This window comes from Schistocerca cancellata, chromosome 1 (assembly GCF_023864275.1).
Source record: "Schistocerca cancellata isolate TAMUIC-IGC-003103 chromosome 1, iqSchCanc2.1, whole genome shotgun sequence".
Lineage (NCBI taxonomy): Eukaryota > Metazoa > Arthropoda > Insecta > Orthoptera > Acrididae > Schistocerca > Schistocerca cancellata.
The window spans coordinates 859,493,450-859,516,039 of NC_064626.1; the positions used below are offsets into that span (position 1 = coordinate 859,493,450).

The 22,590-nt window shown below is 43.2% G+C and overlaps 1 long non-coding RNA gene across 1 annotated transcript in view; it reads left to right on the forward strand.

Moving 5' to 3' along the window:
* The window catches only part of LOC126189192 (uncharacterized), a 28,917-nt gene that overhangs the window by 3,558 nt on the left and 2,769 nt on the right, over window positions 1–22,590 (forward strand). Inside the window, exon 3 of the long non-coding RNA XR_007537918.1 lies at window positions 22,384–22,565. This is a non-coding gene — a long non-coding RNA (uncharacterized LOC126189192). The remainder of the gene's footprint in view (window positions 1–22,383; window positions 22,566–22,590) is intronic.

The following is a 22,590-nucleotide window of genomic DNA, read 5'->3' on the forward strand; positions in this document are numbered from 1 at the left end:
CATTGTACAGATTGAATAATATGCAGTATAGACTACAATCCTGCCTCACTACCTTCTCAATTACTGGCTCCTTTTCATGCCCTTTGTTTATTGGGACCTTATCTGGTCTGTACTGGTTGTAGGTCTTTTGTTCCGTGTATTTTATTCCTGATTGCCCTAGAACTCCAAAGGGTCTATTCCAGAAAACATTGCCAAAAGCTCCGTCTAGATCTAAAAATATTCTAATTGAACCTACAGTTTTCTTAAATCTATCTTCTAAAATAAATCATTGTGTTAGCACTACTTTAACTGTTTCTTCATCTCCCCAGAATCGAAAGTGATTTTAGTTCATGTTGGCTTTTACCAGGTATCCCAGTCTCTTATACATAACTCATTTTGCAGCTATAACTTATAACCCCCCCCCCCCCATGAACCATGGACCTTGCCGTTGGTGGGGAGGCTTACGTGCCTCAGCGATACAGATAGCTGTACCATAGGTGCAACCACAACGGAGGGGTACCTGTTGAGAGGTAAGACAAATGTGTGGTTCCTGAAGAGGGGCAGCAGCGTTTTCAATAGTTGCAGGAGCAACAGCCCGATTACTGACTGATCTGGCCTTGCAACGTTAACCAAAACAGCCTAGCTGTGCTGGTACTGCAAACGGCTGAAAGCAAGGGGAAACTACAGCCATAATTTTTCCCGAGGACATGCAGCTTTACTGTGTGGTTAAATGATGATGGTGTCCTATTGGGTAAAATATTCCAGAGGTAAAATAGTCCCCCATTTGGATCTCCAGGTGGAGACTAGTCAAAAGGATGTCGTTATCAGCAGAAAGAAAACTGGCGTTCTACGAATTGGAGTGTGGAACATCAGATCCCTTAATCAGGCAGGTAGGTTAGAAAATTAAAAAAGGGAAATTGATAGGTTAAAGTTAGATATAGTGGGAATTAGTGAAGTTTGGTGGCAGGAGGAACAAGACTTCTGGTCAGGTGACTACAGGGTTATAAACACAAAGTCAAATAGGGGTAATGCAGGAGTAGGTTTAATAATGAATAGGAAAATAGGAATGCGGGTAAGCTACTACAAACAGCATAGTGAACGCATTATTGTGGCCAAGATAGATACGAAGCCCACATCTACTACAGTAGTACAAGTTTATATGCCAACTAGCTCTGCAGATGACGAAGAAATTGAAGAAATGTATGATGAAATAAAAGAAATTATTCAGATAGTGAAGGGGGACGAAAATTTAATAGTCATGGGTGACTGGAATTCGAGTGTAGGAAAAGGGAGAGAAGGAAACGTAGTAGGTGAATATGGATTGGGGCTAAGAAATGAAAGAGGAAGCCGCCTGGTAGAATTTTGCACAGACCACAACTTAATCATAGCTAACACTTGGTTTAAGAATCATGATAGAAGGTTGTATACATGGAAGAACCCTGGAGATACTAAAAGGTATCAGATAGATTATATAATGGTAAGACAGAGATTTAGGAACCAGGTTTTAAATTGTAAGACATTTCCAGGGGCAGATGTGGACTCTGACCACAATCTATTGCTTATGAACTGTAGATTAAAACAAGAAACTGCAAAAAGGTGGAAATTTTAAGAGATGGGATGTGGATAAACTGAAAGAACCATAGGTTGTAGAGAGTTTCAGAGAGAGCATTGGGGAACAATTGACAAAAATGGGGGAAAGAAATACAGTAGAAGAGTAATGGGTGGCTTTGAGAAATGAAATAGTGAAGGCAGCAGAGGATCGAGTAGGTAAAACGACAAGGGCTTGTAGAAATCCTTGGATAACAGAAGAGATATTGAATTTAATTGATGAAAGGAGAAAATATAAAAATGCAGTAAATGAAGCAGGCAAAAAGGAGTGCAAATGTCTCAGAAACGAGATTGACAGGAAGTGTAAAATGGCTAAGCAGGGATGGCTAGAGGACAAATGTAAGAATGTGGAGGCAGATATCACTGGTGAGATAAAAGAAATTGTTTAGACATTGAAGGGAGATGAAAATTTAATAGTCATGGGGGACTGGAATTCGATAGTAGGAAAAGGAAGAGGAGGAGGAGAAGGAAGAGAAGGAGGTAGATGCTGACCTCGGGGAGTATCAGTTTGGATTCCGTAGAAATGTTGGAACACATCAGGCAATACTGACCCTACGACATATCTTAGGAGATAGATTAAGGAAAGGCAAACCTATGTTTCTAGCATTTGTAGACTTAGAGAAAGCTTTTGATAATGTTGACGGGAATACTCTCTTTCAAATTCTGAAGGTGGCAAGGATAAAATACGGCAGCAAAAGGCTATTTACAATTTGTAGAGAAACCAGATGGCTGTTATACAAGTCGAAGGGCATGAAAGGGAAGTAGTGGTTGGGAAAGGAGTGAGACAGGGTTTTAGCCTATCCCCAATGTTATTCAATCTGTATATTGAGCAATCAGTAAAGGAAACAAAAGAAAAATTTGGAGTAGGAATCAAAATCCATGGAGAAGAAATAAAAACTTTGAGGTTTGCTGATAACATTGTAAGTCTGTCAGAGACAGCGAAGGACCTGAAAGAGCAGTTGAACGGAATGGACAGTGTCTTGACAGTAGGATACAAGATGAACATCAACAAAAGAAAAATGAGGATAATGGAATGTAGTTGAATTAAACCAGGTGATGCTGAGGGAATTAGATTAGCAAATGAGACACTTTAAGTAGTAAATGAGTTTTGCTATTTGGGGAGCAAAATAACTGATGATGGTCAAAGTAGAGAGGATATAAAATGTAGACTAACAATGGCAAGGAAAGCATTTCTGAAGTAGAGAAATTTGATAACATTGAGTATAGATTTAAGTGTCAGGAAGTCTTTCCTCAAAGTGTTTGTATGGAGTGTAGCTATGTATGGTTGTGAAACGTGGACAATAAATAGTCTAGACAAGAAGAGAAGCTTTTGAAATATGGTGCTACAGAAGAATGTTGAAGATTAGATGGGTAGATCATGTAACTTATGAAGAGGTACTGAATAGAACTGGAGAGAAGAGGATTTTTTGGCACAACCTGTCTGGAAGAAGGGATTGGTTGGTAGGACATGTTCTGAGGCATCAACGGATCACCAGTTTAGTATTGCAGGGCAGTGTGGAGGTAAAAACCACAGAGGAAGACCAAGAGATGAATACACTAGACAGTTTGAGATGGATGTAGGGTGCAGTAGTTAGATAGAGTAGCATGAAGAGCTATATCAAATCAGTCTCGGGACTGAAGATCACAACAACAGCAACAACTTATTGAACTAATAGTTCAGTAACACATCAACATCTGTCTGCATTAGTATTGGGATTAATTACTACCTTCCCGAAATCTAGTACCATCTTCTTCATATATTCTGCATGCATGTAGAACAATGACATCATGGATGGCTCTCTCAAGGATCTTAATAATTATGAAGAAATGTTGCCTGCTCCCATGCATTGATATATGTCCTTCAGCATCAATTTCAGCTCAAAGAATGCCACCTCTAATCTCTTATTAATCCATTTCCCCTTTCTTTTCCATTTTATTGGCTTCAAGTTTCTATCTTTTACACAGCCATTGCACACATTCCTTCCATTTTCCAGTTTTCTTTTCTTTGTTTAGTAGTGGCTTACCACCTTCCTTCTTGATGTTCATACAGCTGATTCTCTTTCTCTAAAGGTTTCTTTGTAATTCCTGTAAGTAGCATTCTGCTTTCATACTGTCATGCATGCTTCTATGGATGTAATTCTTTCCATATGTATTCATACTTTGACATTTTGCACTTTCTTTGAATCCTGCTTCTTTTCTACTGGCTGGTTTCATGCAGTGTGCCATGATTTTCTCTCTTATGCTACTCTCTTCAGCTTAGTAGCACTTAACTCTTCATCCTCAATCATCTATTGTAGTTTTTAAATCTTCAGTGTTTCCCTCTGTGGCTCCTTCTAGTACCATAAACATTATTCACTGAAGTCTTAACACATGCCAGATATTTGTGTCCTTTGTTCTAGTTAATGTTTACCACATATTCAATTTCTTACCTATTATGTGGAAAATTTCCATTTTGTTTCCAATACACTTCTTTGACTCCATATATCAGATACTTTGATTCTCTTCTCTTTTAGTTGTTTCACAGTCCATGAGCCACTTGTGTTCCAAATTTGTGTTCCCTGAGGTTTCTTCCTCAAATTAAGGCCTATGTTTGATATTAGTAAATTTCTTTTGGCAAGGAATCTTCTCTCTGTCTGTGCTAGTCTGATCCTTTTGTCCCTCATGCTTCATTTGTGCTTCCTCAATGCAGGAAAAGCAATGCATTGCTATACAGATCATCCACAGGCATTAACTTGCCACTTTAGTCTTCTACATTAACTGATACTGCCCTTTGAGAACTGTGGAGGACTGTCTCTCTAGTGACCATTTTCTCATTTGGATCCATCTGCCAACTGGATCTGCAACTGCCACCAAATCACCTAAATGGCCACTCACATTATGGAACAGGGAGTGCTGTTTAGCCCTGAGGGTCAGACAAGTGGTACTGTGGAAGTTCCACTGTAAGCCATTTGTTAACAGTGTTACAGCCTTTCACATTGCCCAAGAAAAAGTTCAACCCATTATCAGAGTGAGTCAGAAGCAGTCATGACAAGGACTTTTATGAGGGCATGCGGAAAAGTAATGCCTCTGAATTTTAATGTGAAAACTCTTAAAACTATTTAAATAAAACAAATGTTATTAACATTCTACATCTTGATTCTTCATTTCTACATATTTGCAGCCCTCTGCCATTAGGGGGCTCTGAATTGTATCATGTAAAGTGGGCAGTGTAGTTATGCTGGTGCGTGAGAAACAGTACGCTAATCGAGTTTCAAATTTGAAGAGTTCATCCACACAATGAGCACCTCCTCCTTCAGCACAACGACGTCAGACCACACATGAACACTGCAACATCAGCAACAATCCCCCTGCCTGATGCCTTGGGTTCACTGTCATCGATCATCTTCCACACAGTCCCGATTTTTATCTGTTTCTGAAACTCAAAGAACATCTTTGAGAATTTCACTTTGGTAGTGATAAACTGGTGCAAGTGGAGGAGAGGTTGTGGCTCTGCCAACAAAGTCAGATATTCTATAGTGATGGTATCAAAAAACTGGCCTCTCATTGGGAGAAATGAGTTCATTTTGAGGGTGACTTTGGTGAGAAATAAATATGTAGACATGAAGAATACAGATGTAGAATGTTAATAATTTTTGTTTTACTTAAAAGCTTTAAGAGTTTTCACATTAAAAATTTTGAGGCGTTACCTTTCAATATGCCCTCATACAATCTATTAACACTTTTAAACCATTAGTAAATGTCTGTGAGTCATTGAGAGGGGTAAACGGTGCACTTCCAGATGCTCAGCCCAGTTGTTGTTTTCCTTTTATGCACAATATTTGAATGACAACCTAGTCATCTTTTTCAAGTTCTGCAAGTTTTGCTGTTATGTTTACTTGCTGCCTGGATTCCAACCAGGCTGTAAACTATTGTTAGTCTCATGCTCCTATGTGTAGCTGAGTTTGACTCCTGACATCCACTGTGCCTGAACAGATGGAAGCACACCATCAATCAGTCATGCCAAGAAAACCTGAGAAATGAGACCAATAATAGGTTAATTCAAATACTGCAGTGCCCACACAGGACAATGGTGTTCAAATTATTCCACCAGAAACTATAGCCCAGACAATGGTGAAATACTTTGGACAAATTACATATGAAGGGCTTATTTCAATAGTGGTACAAGTCCATTTTTGTTCATTCTGAGATACAGAGTCCTAAAGTTAAAAGAGCGCTGAAAAATCTGCAGTTATACTTGAATATTTCTGGTATCTCAACTGCAGATTTTTCAGCGCTCTTTTAACTAATGCCCATCAATATCCTGCATTCTACTGTGGATGGGAATTGCAGATGTTGGACAAAAATATGGAAACATTGCAAAAACTGTATGCTTGCCAAGCCTGCAGGTTGCGCAGTAGGATTCAACCACAAATGGCACCTGTGCAATGTCCTCAATAAGAGCAAGAGTCAGTGGTGGTCAGAACTGTGTTTTGTGTAGTTGTGAGTGCACTATGTTGGAGCTAAGTGACTTCAAAGTAGGCAGATTGTTGGTGCATTTATCATGAGTTCCTCCATTACAAGGGAAGCCATAAAACCTAGATTATGAAGCAATGGAAGAAAGTCAATTGGTCGGATGTCTTTTGGTTGCACTGTTTCCAACTTCTGGATGAGTGTATACCTCAAGAGGCGGGGGTTCAGTGATGATTTTGTCAGCTGTATCATGGTGTTCCATGAGCCCCATGGCTACTCTGAAAGATCGCATTACTGTCTAGGATTACGTGACAATTTTGATTGATCAGGCCCATCCCATGCTACAAAGTTCCCTAATGGTGATGCCATGTTCTGAGATGACTGGGACCCCTGTTCACATAGCTTGCATTGTCCACAACTTGTGAGCACAAGGGTGAGTTGTTGTATCTCCCTTGGCCATCACATTCGCCAGATCTCAATATTGTTGAGCCCTTGTGGTCTACTTTGTAGAGAAGGGTGCTTGATCACCATCTACCTTCATCATCACTACCCGTACTTGCCAACATTCTGCAGGAAGAATGGTATAAGGTACCCTTGAAAACCATACAGTATCTGTATTTATCCATTTTGCGATGACTGGAAGATGTTTCAAATGCCAATTGTCTCCCTATCTGTACTAGACAATGGGAAATGGAGGTGGTGTATTTGTCGCAGTAGACAAGAAACTCAAATCCAGCAATACAGAAACTGAAGTAGCATGTGACATTGTTTGGGGAAGGCTCAGTATCAGTGTGGGCATAGAATGATAATTGGAACCTTCTATTGGCCATCAAACTCCTTTCCTGATATAACTGAAAATACATAAATTCTCCAATCATACTGTAATCATTGGTGGAGTCTTTAATCATCCAACAATCAATTGGGAAAATTACAGTTTTGTTAGTGGTGGACACGATAAGTCTTTAATCATCCAACAATCAATTGGGAAAATTACAGTTTTGTTAGTGGTGGACACGATAAGACACTGTGTGAAACATTACTAAATGCTCAAGTTTAAAAGAGTAGTTGACTATGCACTGGATAAATACATATCCAGTAGAACAGTTCATAATGGGAGCGACCTCCTGTGGTATACAGCCACTTTAAAGAAGCTTCTAAAGAAACAGATATTCTACATCTACATCCATACTACAAACCACCATGAGGTGCATGGAAGAGGGTACGTCCCATTGTACCAGTTATGAGGATTTCTTTCTGTTCCATTCACATGTGGAGTGCTGGAAAATGATTGTTTGAATGCCTCTGTGTGTGCAGTAATTATTCTAATATTATCCTCACAATCCCTATGTGAACAATATGTAGGGGGCTGTAGTATATTCCTAGAGTAATCATTTAAAGCTGGTTCTTGAAACTTTGTTATTAGACTTTCTCAGGATAGTTTATGCCTATCTTCAAGAGTCTTCCAGTTCAGTTCCACAAATCTGTGACAACTCATGCTGTCCTTCTCTGTATACAATCAATATCCCCTGTCAGTCCTATTTAGTACAGGTCATGCACACTTGAGCAATATTATAGAACTGGTTGTACAAGTAATTTGTAAGCAATCTCCTCTGTAGACTGATTGCACTTACCCAGTATTCTACCAATAAACCAAAGTCTACCACCTGCTTTACCCATGACTGAACAGACAGTTATTTGTATGAGTTGGCCACTTCCAACAGTGTCTCATTGATATTATAGTCATACCTTTCTTCATTTTGTGAAGTGCAAAACTTACCATTTCTGAACATTTAGACCAAGATGCCAATCACTGCAACATGTTGAAATCTCATCAGGATCCGACTGCATATTTATGCAGCTTCTTTGAGATAGTACTTCATTATAAATAATGGCATCAACTGCAAAAAGGCTGATTTTGATATTAATATTCTCTGCAAGGTCATTAACATGCAATATGAACAGCAAGGGTCCCAACACACTTCCGTGGGGCACACATGAAGTTACTTCTACATCTGACAATGACTGTCCGTTCAAGAAAACATACTTTGTCCTCCACACCAAAAAGTCCTCATCCCCTCACAAATTTCACTTGATACACCACATGATCATGCTTTTGACAATAAGCATAGGTGTGGTACTAAGTCAAACACTTTTCGGAAATCAAGAAACGCTGTGCGTACCTGGTTGACTTGATCCAAAGCTTTCAGTATGTCATGTGAGAAAAGTGTGAGTTGGGTTTCACATGATGGATGTTTTCGAATTTCTGCTGGTTGTCATTGAGAAGGTCATTCTGTTCAAGGTACCTCATTATGTTTGAGCTTAGTATATGTTATAAGATTCTACAACAAATTGATGTCAAGGATTCTGGATGGTAGTTTTGTGGATCACTTCTACTATGCTTCTTGTAGATGGGTGTGACCTGTGCCTTATTCCAAGAGCTGAGCATGGTTTTTAGTTTGAGGAATCTACGATAGACTATAGTATGAAAAGGGGCTAACTCAACCACAAATTCAGTATAGAATCTGACAGGGATTCCACCGGGGCCCGGAGCTTTGTTCAGTTTTAACAATTTCAGCTGTTTCTCAACACCACTGACACTAATACTTATTTCATTCATCTTTCCAGTGGTATGATGATTGAATTGGGGCAGTTTTCCTGGGTCTTCCATTGTGAAGGAACATTTGAAAACAGAGTTAAGCATTTCAGCCTTTGCTTTGCTACCCTCAATTTCAGTTCCTGTCGCATTCACTGGGGACAGGGCACTAACTTTGGTGCCACTAACAGCCTTTACATATGATCAGCATTTCTTTGGGTTCTGTGAAAGATCATGTGACAGTATTCTCCTATGGTAGTCAGTGAAGGTCTCACACATTGCTCTCTTGACAGCCAAACACATTTCATTTTGTTTTACACCTACAAAGTATTATACAGTAATCTCTGCTTCTTTATAAGTTTCTTTACAGTGACTGTATACCATGGAGGATACCTTCCTTTATGAACTGTTCTACTGGATATGTATCTATCCAGTGCATGGTCAACTATTCTTTTAAATTATTTGAATGCATGGTGTCTGTTCATTCGAAAAAACAGACACCATGCAGATCCTGCAGCTGTGAAACATTATATGTAAACTGGAGAGGGATCACTGCTATCAGCTGCAGCGGGAGATGAAGTGGAATCAGTGGCGATGAGCAAAAATTTGCACTGGACCAGGATTTGAACCTAGGATTTCCTGCTTACTAGGCAGGCACAGTTACGATAACACTGTGTCCTGGATGGCGCACATGCCTAGTAAGCAGGAGGTCCTGCATTCGGATCCAGGTATGATACACATTATCACTTGTCACCACTCTTTCTGCTTAATGTCCTACTGCAGATGATAGCAGCAATCCCCCTTCAGTTTACATACATTCTTTTAAACTTGAGTTGGAGTTCCTCTCCATGCTCCTGTCCTCTATGTGATCAAAAGTACCCAGACACCCCTAAAAACATACTTTTTCATATTAGGTGCCTTGTGCTGCCACCTACTGCCAGGTACTGCATATCAGTGGCCTCAGTAGTCATTAGACATCATTAGAGGGCAGAATGGGGTGCTCCGTGGAACTCACGGACTTCGAACGTGGTCAGGTGATTGGGTGTCATATCTGTACACGAGATTTCCACACTCCTAAACATCCCTAGGTCCACTGTTTCCAATGTGATAGTGAAGTGGAAACGTGAAGGGACACGTACAGCATACAGCACAAAAGTGTACAGGTCTATCTTGTCTGTTGACTGACAGAGACTGCTGACACTTGGAGACAGTTGTAATGTGTAATAGGCAGACATCTATCCAGACTATCACACAGGAATTCCAAACTGCATCAGGATCCACTGCAAGTACAAAGACAGCTAGGCAGGAGGTGAGAAAACTTTGATTTCACGGTCGAACAGTTGCTCATTAGCCACACATCATGCTGGTAAATGCCAAATATGCATCGCTTGGTGTAAGAACTGTAAACATTGGACAACTGAACAGTGGGAAAACATTGTGTGGAGTGACGAATCACAGTGTACAATGTTGCGATCAGATGGCAGGGTGTGGGTATGGCAAATGCCTGATGAATGTCATCTGCCAGCGCAGGCCTACATTGATGTTTTAAGCACCTTTTTGCTTCCCACTGTTGAAGAGCAATTCGGGGATGGCAGTTGCGTCAATTCGCGGATGGCAATTGAGTCATTCTGTGTGATCGAGCACCTGTTTAATGCATGGCCTGTGGTGGAATGGTTACACAACAACAACATACCTGTAATGGGCTGGCCTGCACAGAGTCCTGACCTGAATCCTATAGAACACCTCTGGGATGTTTTGGAACGCCAACTTCATGCCAGACCCCACTGACTGGCATTGATACCTCCCCTCAGTGTAGCACTCCATGAGGAATGGGCTGCCATTCCCCAAGAAACCTTACAGTACCTGATCGAACATATGCCTGCGGGAGTGGAAGCTGTCATCAAGGCTAAGGGTGGACCAACACCATACTGAATTCCAGCATTACCGATGGAGGGTGCCATGAACTTGTAAGTCATTTTCAGCCAGGTGTCCAGATACATTTTATCACATAGTGTATCATTCTACTTGTTTTAGTTGTTCTCTGTACTTTGGTCATCATTGTTGTCACAGCCGTGTCATGGTAACTGATACAAGTTTTGATGTGGACATCCTCAAAGAGATCGCATCTACTTGTTGCCATTAAATCTAATATATTTCTATCATGCATGGGGCTCCTAACTGTCTGTTCTAGCTAGTTTTCAGAGAAGGCATTTGGTAACATTTTGCAGGATGTCTTTTCATGCCACTAACAAAAATGTAATTTCCCAATTAATTGTTGGATGATTAAAGTATGCACTTATGACTGCAGTATGATTGTGGAACTTACATATAAGTGAACTGAGGTTTTCTCTAAAGTTTTTGGTTACATCAGCCAGTGAGTCTGGTGGACGACAGTAGGATCCAATTATCATTTTATGCTCACCCCTGATACTGAGTGTTGCCCAAACAATCTCACATGCAGCTTCAATTTATACCTCGGTGGATTTGAGTTTCTTGTCCACTGTGACAAATATACCACCTCCATTTCCCATCTGCCTGTCCTTTTGATATATATTTAAATGTTCCCCAAAAACCTCACTGCTATCAGTTTCAAGTTTCATCCAGCCTTCTGTATATAGTATTATGTGAGCTTCATTGCTTTTCATAAGCGCTTCACTCTCTGGCACTTCGTTGCAAATGCTTCAGCAGTTTACCATAAGGATTTTGAGGTTCTCACCTGTGGGAGGATTACTAATAAGTGTAAAACAAAACATAGAACTACAGATATGCTGAGTGAAATGCATTTGGGTGTCAAGTGAGCAATGTGTAAAGCCTTCAGTGACTCCTGTAGCAGAATACTATCTAATGATTTTTCACAAAACCCAAAGAAATTCTGGTCATGTCTAAAGATTGTTAGTGGCACCACAGTTAGTGTCCAGTCCCTAAAACTGAGGGTAGCAAAGCAAAAGCTGAAATGCTTAACTCCATTTTCAAATGTTCCTTTACAAAGGAAAACCCAGGGGAATTGCCCCAATTTAATTCTCATATCTCTGAAAAGGTGAGTGAAATAAGTGTTAGTGTCAGTGGTGTTGAGAAACAGCTGAAATCATTAAAATAGAATGAAGCTCCAGGCTCTGATGGAACCCCTGTCAAATTCTATACTGAATTTGTGGCTGAGTCAGCACCTTTTCTGGACTATAATCTATTGTAGATCCCTTGAACAAAAGACCATGCCCAGTTCCTGGAAAAAGGTACAGATCACACCTGTCTACAAGAAGCATAGTAGAAGTGATCCATAAAACTATCATCCTGTATCCTTGACATCAGTTTGTTGTGGAATCTTAGAACATATTCTGAGCTCAAACATAATTAGGTGTCTTGAACAGAATAACCTTCTCAATGCCAGCTGGCAAGGATTTTGAAAACACCAATCATGTGAAATTCAACTCACACTTTTCTCACGTGACATACTGAAAGCTTTGGATCAAGGCAACCAGGTAGATGCAGTATTTCTTGATTTCTGAAAAGAATTTGACTCAGTACCATGCCTATGCTTATTGTCAAGAGTATGATCATATGGGGTATCAAGTGAAATTTGTAAATGGATTGAAGACTCTTTGGTAGGGAGGGCATGGCACGTTATCTTGAATGGAGAGTCATCGTCAGATGTAGAAGTAACTTCAGGTATGTCCCACAGAAGTGTGTTGGGACCCTTGCAGACAATATTAATAATAAAATCAGACTTTTTACAGATGATGCAGTTGTCTATAATGAAGCACTATCTAAAAGAAGCTGCATAAACATTCAGTCAGATCTTGATAAGATTTCATTGTGGTGCAAAGATTAGCAACTTGTTTTAAATGTTCAGAAATGTAAAGTTGTGCACTTCACAGAATGAAAAAATGTGATATCCTATGTGCAGTAGCCACCAAACAGATTGCGGGAGGCGCACAATGGCACGGCGCGTCACGGACGGTAGTTGCCGCAAGTAGAGTCCCGTCCACCAGAGGGCACGCGAGAATTCGGACGCGACCTCTGCCGGCTGAACAACAACAACAACAACAACAACAGCAACTCGAGCAGCACGGGCCGGCCCCAGTCAGTGATCATCGGGCCTGCCCAGGATACAGTCCCGATCCACAGAAAGTGCAGTGCGTGAACAGTGTTACTACACAATTGGCGACGAGTACGGTCGTTAATTCGTGTGTTGCGTCGTTGTTCCGATTTCGCATCTTCTCCACGGCATGGAGGATTTGGTGCGAGTTTTGGTTGCGCAGCAGACGGAGCTCTTGGCCACCATGAAACAAGTGCTTCCAGCGTTGCTCTCCACGCCGTCTGCTCCGGCACAGTTCCCTCCTCCCTTTCCCCCGTATGACGAGACGGCGGAGGATTGGGACGCGTATGAACATCGCCTTTGGCAGCATTTCCAGGCGTTTCATGTTGCCGATGCCGAGGTATGTCGTGCTCTCTTCTTGTCTTGGATATCTCCCTCGCTGTATCACGTTTTGCGCCAGCTCGCGCCATTGCAGGAACCCTCTTCCTTGTCTTTTGACGCATTGTGTTCATTGCTGTCTTCCTATTATCGCCGCCGCACGCATGTTGTGGTGGCTAGGGTCGAGTTCTATCAATGCAAGAAACAGCCCCATCAGTCTTACCGGGCGTGGGCCGCTACCCTGCACGGTCTTAGTCGCAAGTGTCACTTTGTCACGGAGCAGTCGCGAGAGTCGTATGCCCACGTATGGTACGCGACACCATTGTTCGTTCGTCCCCTGATAGGGAGGTCCGGCAACGGGCCCTGCAGTTCGGAGACCCTTCCCTCGAGGAAGTCCTGTCCATTGCTCAATCGTATGACGTCTCTCACGCAGCGGGTCAACAGCTGGAAGCGTGGTACAACGTCGCGGAGGTTCAGGGCGGCATGGCCGCGTCCACTGTGTCCGGGGTGGACGACGTGCGAGCGGTACAATCCGGCCGTTACGGCTGATCCCGCACGGCGCGTAAACAGAACTCCGACCGCCGCCCCCTGTTGCCGTCCTGTGCGTTGTGCTATATACGTCATGATCGGTCGGAGTGGCCCCAGCGTTGGGCCATTTGTCGCAAATGTAATAAGAAAGGTCACGTTGCTAAAGTTTGCCGCTCAGCCTCAACCGAATCGAAGGAAGCAGGCTCTGGGGACATGGACGTTGACATTCAGGAAGTTTCATCGGGCCAGGCTCCTGACGCATCGGCGCGCAAACTCTTTATCGAGGTGTCGGTTCGGTCGCGCCGATTACAACTGCAAGTCGATACGGGCGCGGCAGTTTCGTTGTTGAATGCCCAAACTTATTCCGACCTTGGATTGCCCCCGTTGGCGCCGGTTTACTGGCGTCTCCGCGGTTATGGTAAACAGTTCATTCCCCTACTGGGTCAATTCACGACCGATGTGACTTACAAATCAGTCACTCAGCCTCTTACTTTTATTGTTGTCAGTGATGCGGGCTCCGCTAACCTTTATGGCCTGGATGCCTTTCAAGCTTTCGGTTTTTCTATCACTGACACCATACAGTTGGTTTCCGAAGACGTTCCCTATCAATCATTGGAATCTTTGATCTCAGACTTTCCAGATATTTTTGAGGAGGGTCTGGGGCGTGTTTCCGATTTTGAAGCTCACTTAACGTTGAAGGCGTCGGCTCGCCCGCGTTTTCTACGCGCGAGGCAGATCCCCTTGGCTCTCCGCCCTCCGGTAAAGGAAGAGCTAGACTGGCTGACAGCCCTAGGGGTCGTTCTTCCCATTTCTTCCAGTGAGTGGGCTTCGCCCCTTGTTATTGTCAGGAAGCCCTCGGGAAAATTACGTCTTTGTGGCGATTTCAAGGCCACCATTAATTCCCAATTGGTGGTGGACACCTATCCTTTACCTCGGGCTGCTGAATTGTTCTCCGCCGTGGCGGGAGGCCAATATTTTTCGAAAATTGATCTGTCGGAGGCTTATCATCAGATACCACTTGATGAGGACTCCGAAAGGCTGGCGGTCGTCAACACCCCTTTTGGCCTTTACCAATACCAGCAGTTGGCTTTTGGAATATCCAGTGCCCCGGCGATATTCCAGCGTTATCTTGAGCATGTCACGTCGACGATCCCTCACTGTATTAATTACCTGGATGACATAATTGTCACAGGCCGCAGCACGAAGGAACACTTGCACAACCTTCGCACCCTCTTTCTCAAATTTAGGTCTGTGGGCCTGCGTTGCAACCTGCATAAGTCAACCTTCTTCCAACCATCCATTGAGTATGTGGGCTACACCATCTCTCAGCGCGGCATCCAGCCCCTAGGAAGTTTGGTCCAAGGTATCGTCAACCTTCCTCGGCCCGCTTCGCTGAAAGAGTTACAAGCTTTTTTAGGCAAGATAGCCTATTACCACCGGTTCATTCCCAGGGCTTCCACTATCGCCCACCCCCTGCACTGCCTTCTGCACAAGGGTGTTCCTTTTGATTGGTCGCCTGCATGTGAGCGGGCGTTCACCTCGTTGAAGGGCCTCCTCACATCAGCCCCTTGTTTGGCTACTTTTGATCCCCATAAGCCGTTGGTCCTGGCTACCGATGCTTCGCAGTATGGGGTGGGGGCGGTCCTGGCCCATCGCAACGCAGATGGTTCCGAGCAACCACTGGCGTTTGGGTCTAAAACGCTCAGTCCCGCGCAGGCCCATTACTCCCAGGTGGAAAAAGAGGCTTTGGCCATTGTCTACGCTGTTACCAAGTTTCACCCTTTCTTGTATGGCACGAAGTTTCAGTTAATCACTGACCATAAGCCGTTAATATCGTTATTTGGCCTCGCCTCTCAGATTCCGGATAGGGCGGCCCACAGACTACAGCGCTGGGCCTTGTTCCTCTCTAAGTACCATTATGACATTCATTTTCGCCCTACGGGACAGCATGCCAACGCCGACGCTCTTTCCCGTCTTCCGGTGGGCCCGGATCCTACGTTCGATCGGGAGGAGGTTATGTGTTTTCAATTGGATGTGGCGTCCTGCCAAGCGGTTGATGGCTTTCCGATCACTGGTTCTCGAGTCGCCAAGGAAACGGCTGCAGACCCGGTTCTCCAGCAAATAGTGTGCCTCATTCAGCAGGGGTGGTCTTCCCGCCCTCCGGGCCGGGCCTCTGACCCTCTTCGTAATTATTTTCTTCTACGAGACTGCCTCTCCGTCTTGGAAGGAGTTCTCCTTCTGGCTACCGATGATGCTGCACCTAGCGTGGTGGTTCCTGCCAGTTTACAGAAAGAGGTCCTCACGTTATTACATGTGGGACACTGGGGTGTTTCCCGTACTAAAACCTTGGCTCGCAGACATGTGTACTGGCCCAGTATTGACAGAGAAATTGAGCATTTCGTGTCAGCCTGTTCCCAGTGTGCGAGCCAACAAGCCTCTCCCAGGGCAGCGTTCTCTTCATGGCCGCCGGCAACCCAGGCATGGGAACGTGTTCACATCGATTTTGCGGGCCCGTTTCTCAATGGCTTTTGGCTCATTGTCATTGATGCTTATTCCCGATTCCCATATGTGGTTCGCTGCTCCTCGACCACTTCAGAAGTTGCAATCTAGGCACTTGCCAAAATCTTTTCTGTGGAGGGTCTGCCAATTACCCTGGTCTCGGACAATGGACCGCAGTTTATTTCGCAGACCTTCCAGGATTTTTGTAGGTGCTTCGGTATTCGGCACATTTGCTCTCCCCCCTTCCATCCCCAATCGAATGGGGAAGCCAAGCGCATGGTGCGCACATTTAAGACGCAGATGAAAAAGTATGTGCACGAATTTCCTGCGGAAGAAGCATTGACGTTTTTCTTGACGGCATACCGGACCACACCAATGGGAGAACGCAGCCCAGCGGAGCTCCTCCATGGGCGTCAACCTAGGACTCTGCTGCACCTCCTCCGGCCTGGTCCTCGCCAGTCTTCACAAAACAGCGTCCCTGGTTTTCCACTGGGTATGTCGGTCTGGGCCCGTGGTTTTGGTCGCAATCCACGTTGGATACTGGCGGTGGTCCTGCGCCGAAATGGCCGCCGGCTCTTTACCTTGCAGGCGGGGGACCGGGTGATACGTCGTCACCAAAATCAGCTCCGTCCACATTCAGGCACCCAACCTCCAACCTCTCGGACACCGACTTCCCCATTGCCGGCGCCTGAGTTGGATTCATGGGGGACGTTACCTCCTCTCCCCACTGTGACTCTGCCGCACTGCATTGGTTCTCCGCCTTGGCGGCCTCCAGTGGCTCCAGTACCGGCATCGCCATCGTTCGAGATGCCCCAGCGAGAGCCGGCCCCCCTAGCAGGCCCGGTTTCTCAGGAGGCTGGTTCCCCTGTGGTCGTCCCTTCCCCTTCGTCCCCGCCACTGGGTCTTGCCCCTTCCGAGGTGGAACAGGATCAGGAGTTCGACGACCTGTCGCCTGTTCTGTACCGGGCTCCGGTTGTGGGACGACGGGGGCCTCTTCGTGTGGGTCACTTCCAGCCGTATTCGAAGGTTCCAGCTCGAGGGTTGGCAGATCCCCTCGACTCCGGCCATCCAATGGATGTGGAGGTCATCGCTCCTGCCCGCCGCTCCACCTTCCGCCGCAGTGGCTCACAGTGGCGTCACCCCCCGAAGGAGGAGGAGTGCAGTAGCCACCAAACAGATTGCGGGAGGCGCACAATGGCACGGCGCGTCACGGACGGTAGTTGCCGCAAGTAGAGTCCTGTCCACCAGAGGGCACGCGAGAATTCGGACGCGACCTCTGCCGGCTGAACAACAACAGCAACAGCAACTTGAGCAGCACGGGCCGGCCCCAGTCAGTGATCATCGGGCCTGCCCAGGATACAGTCCCGATCCACAGAAAGTGCAGTGCGTGAACAGTTACTACACTATGACTATAATGTCAATGAGTCCCTGTTGGGATTGGCCAACTTGTACAAATATGTGGGTGTAATGCTTTGTAGTAGGGACATGAAGTGGAATGATATCTTAGCTTCAGTCATGGGTAAAATAGGTGGTAGTCTATGGTTTATTGGTAGAATACTGGGGAAGAGCAATCAGTCTACAAAGGAGATTGCTTACAATTCACTTGTGTGACCAGTTCTAGAATATTGCTCAAATGTGTGGGACCTGTAACAGATAGGAGAGCGGGGGATACTGAACGTACATAGAGAAGAGCAGCACGAATGGTCACAGGTTTGTTTAATCTGTGGGAGAGTGTCACAGAGATATGAAGGAACTGAACAAGAAGACTCTTTTAGATAGACGTAATCTATCCCAAGAAAGTCTACTAGCAAAATTTCAAGAACTAGCTTTAAAGGATTACTCTAGGAATCTACTACAACCCTCTATGTTTCACTCACAAAGGGAACATGAGGATAAGATTAGAATAATTATAGTTCACACAGTAGCATTGAAACAGTCATTCTTCCTGTCTTTTGTGTGTCAAAGGAATGGCAAGAAAGCCTAATAACTGGTACAATGGGTTTTACCCTCTGCTATGCATGTCACAGTGGTTTGCAGAGTGTAGATGTAGATGTAAGTGTAAGGTATTTTTGGTGTTTCCATATTGTTGTTCACCCTCTGTTGCTGAGGGAACATGGTTGGACCTTAAGTCCAGTAACAATGAAGAGAACAACCAGCCCTTTTAGATAGAGGAGTTAAAGAATGAACTATATAAAGCTTTCAATTGAGACACAAGAGCCAAACATAGACACTATATGTTGGACCATTTAAATAATGAGAATATACACTGCTTCTTGGAGGAAAACAATGATGATCCGCTTACTGAAGCCTGGGAAGGAAGGACTGCAACAGCTTAAGTAGTTGTTGCCGGGTAGAATTGCCATTTGTATAGGGAAAACACTGGAACAAATGATCAACAGCCTCTTAGTATGGACTCTAGAAAGCAGAAAGCTTCTCATTCACATTTAGTGTGGATTCTGTAAGTAGCATTCTACACCTGACAATCTAACACTCCTTGAGTCTGTTATGCAAGAGGGTTTTTACTTACTTACATATTTATTTTTTGCAGACAGCAACTAATGGGAATTTTTGTATATTGAAAAGGGCAATGACACTACATGAAGATACAATTTCATCTGACTAACTGCATGAATGGAGCTTCCCAGGTCATCTTTCAATTAAAGTGTAGTTCCTTTCTGAGCACAGGGTTGGTAGTGCACACTCACATCAAGATACTCAGGAGAAAGATGTCCCTTGGGTGAGTGTGTTAAGTGTTCTCTTTTTGCAACAGCCATCAATAGTAGAGTGACCACAGTCAGGAACCCTGCCTGGTGCTCTCTTTTTGTGGATGATTGTTCAGTCTTTTGTTCATCTTTTAGGCTCAAGATAACTGCATGTTAATTAGGCTCAAGATAACTGCATGTTAACTGCAACTAACAGTAAGAAGACTAGAATTATGTGCTAAAACCCTAGGCTTCAAGTTTTTCCCAGATAAATTTGTGTGTTAATGTTGACTGTGAACATTAAGTTGTAAATCAACACGAACTGTGACTAGGGACACAATTTTTAATTTAAAGGAATAAGTAAAGTTCCTGGGACCTAGCTTCACTGAAAAATTCATATGGCTTTAACATCTGAAGTATCTCAAAGAAGGTCATAGTGGCAGAATCTGGAGTGCAGCAGACAGATCCCACTTGTTCTTTTACAGAGAATTTCATCAGCCATTACTGAACTATGGCTGTATTATATATGGTTCTGCACAATCCAGTTTAAAGTTTGTGGGCATTAGACTGGAAAACAAAGTCTTGAGGACAAGGCTTGGGAACTGTCTCTGACCATCTGACAGAGATTCCTCATGTTGTGATATGCATATAAAGTCTGGTTAATCCCCCAGTCTCTGGACTTTAAATGTTTTGCCTGACCACCAGCAGAAAGAATGTATGTAAATTGCAGAAGAGCAGTAAGACCATTTGGCATTAGAGCATAGGAGCAACTTCCTCCCCAGCCCAACAAGTCACATCCACCCCATGTTCACATCAGACCTACCAACCATCAACAATACCTCTTGTTTCATCAGCTGCCTTCCATTCCAGGCAAGAAGTCCCTGCCATACAGTGCAGCCAATGTGATTACCACATCTGCAGTGATGAGCAGACCCTCTACAAATCTGATGAGGGTCTCACTGTGGCCATTGCAAACCAAAATTAACCTTCCCACCCTGTCATTATGGAAGTGTTGGTTGCAGCTGGAGATGGATAATTTGATGGTCAGAAAATTGCAGGAACAGTATGTAGGACTGTGTTCTTGCTAGGAGAAGGGAAACTTTCCTTCATTGATGCATATGGAAAGAACAAAAATCCACATTGGATGATAAAAAATGGGTAAAAAGAGACATAGTTTCCCTCCCACACTTGTCCAGAAACAGATCTCTGGTACTTTATCTCTCTAGTCACCTATAATAACCCCCATACCCACTGACTGGCTGGAAAGGAGTACACCCCTCCCTCCCGTCACCAGACAGGGGCAACAGGCTAATATTCTTCACCAGGGTTTTGACTACCTCTTGTTGTGTCCTCAAATGAGAAATATCCTCCCCACTATCCTCCTCAGTGATATTCTGCCACTAACCCAATCAATGTGATATTCTTCTCCCTACCTAATCCAAGCCTGCTCCCAACCATTTGCTCCAAGGCTCACATCCATATCATAGACCTAGATGCAAGACTTGTCCCATACATTGACCACTACAGCCTACTCTAGGTCTGTCACAGGCAAACAGTGCCATTGTATGTGGACATGACCACTAACAAGCTGTCTGTGCACAGAATGGCTACTGCCATACTGTGACTAATAGATAGCTGGACCAAATACTAACAAAGAGATAGAGGGGCTGGCCAGTACTTACCTCAGCTCAGTACAGCCGATAGATACACACAAAACAAAACAAAACCGAAAATTTATGTTCCTAGCTTTCGGAACAAATGTTCCTTCATCAGGGAGGAGAGAGGGGAAAGAAAGGGAAGAAGGGAAAGGAGATTCAGTTACTCACAACCCAGGTTATGAAGCAACAGGGAAAGGAAAATAGGGAGGGTAGCAAGGATGGAGGCATGGTTGTCAGACAATCTTCACTGGACCGTGTTCCACCTGTGCTTATCCTCCTGCTACTCCTCTGGCATATCTGTATAGTCATTTCCCCCTCTCTGCCTCTCTCCTCTTCCATTTTCCCCTCAAGTACAGCCTCTCGATGTTGCACTTAAGAGCTCACCATCCTGACCCTGGTACATCCCTGTGCACTCCCATAGGCAGCAGCGTCTTCCACCACCCCCATGCTGTGCCCCCCCCCCCCCCCCCCCCTCCCACTTGAGTTGAGCATCATTAGTTTAGCTCCTCTATTGTTACCTGTCTGATATGGTTGAGCCTGTCCAGTATAGCCTACTTTGTCCTCAGAGCACACAGAGCTCACCAATACCTCAAGGTCACATGCCTGCATGAGGTTTTTTGTTTTATTTTTAAATTTTGTTCATATTTTTTATTTTATTGTTGTCAATATTTTATTGTTTTGTTTTAGTTTTTAAAATTTTGTTTATTTTGTATTTCATTTTAATTTTTTGTGTTATAGTTGCACGCATTTTATCGATACATGCATGAGACTGCATATGCAAACATATGAAAAGTAACCACAAATACTTAATATAGTGCACAAAATGACAGTAAACATTAATATGGTAATGAACGAAATATTAAATACTGTGGAAAATTTACGATAATAATGTATGTAAATAGTTCATATTAAATAGATACACTTATACACTTCTTATACTACCACATTACTTAGATATACTTATATAAAAGCATACTATATCACAAGCTGCGTGATTCATGCAACAACTATAAATTATGGAAAAGCATACATCTTGTTATTGTCTCTTATCTTAAAATTCTTGACATTGTTTATTTAAAGTATGCAATAATAAAAACTGAAAATTAACAAACTGCCACTAGAAAAACATACGTGAATATTTTTGTGCAAAATGTTGTAATAACCAATCCGAATTAAGAATGTGTACGATTGACTGAAATAAGCAGAACAACTGTGAAACAGTGTAAGTGCAACAAAACATTATCAACTTTTTAGTCCTGTATGAAAATTGATGAACTTAAGCTTGTTTCGCTTGAAAATTTTTTTTTTACAAGATAGCATACTAGTTTTTGAAGAAAATGCAGTAAAACAGTTTCTATTGGTCAGAAATGAGGTGACCTTTTCTGACAATTATTTTTATAGCAATTTTTGGAGTAGTATAATTTTCTGCATGGACGCTGATAAAGCTTTTAAATGTTTGCTCAAAAGGCAGGTGAAGATTGGGTAAGTTGATGAGGAGTCTAAGATGATGAATTTTGAATTTCTCTGATAACCCTACAGGTGGTGCTATGTGTACTATGCTATTGTTTCCTTAATATGCTCTGCAGGCATGTCTATTGAACTATTCACACTTGGTCATTTTGTTTTATTGAGAACAGAGGCATGGAAGTGGATGCTGTTTTTGTAACAATTTTTCCTATGGTTTAAATAAATTTCATGTAAGTAATTCTGTTATATTAATGAATAATAGTTGATTCCTGTTAAGTCTTATAGATATACTGATTCTTTAATAACAGTTCAATGAAATTATTCTGTAAGACTTTGTGCATGTTAAGCCTGTATCCAAAATGTTGACTGTGGTTAAAATGGTGAATTATGCAGAGGCTAAGGTGACAAATTCATCAACTTTCCTACCTCTCTCTGTTTCCATGCTTCTAATTCCTTTGTTATTGTGTAACCATGTCATTTTGATCATAGGCTAACTAACAAACATGGGGAAAATGAATGTAAGGAAGACAGATGGACACAAATGCAGCAAGGAGTCGACGAGAAGGCGATGCGGCTTGTAAGAAATGGGACTACTGTTAATGCTGCCACTAGGAAGTTCAACTTTCCTTAAGCTACTTTACATTACTATGTAAAAAAAACATACTGATGAAGTAAGCTATGGTTGTATTCAAATTT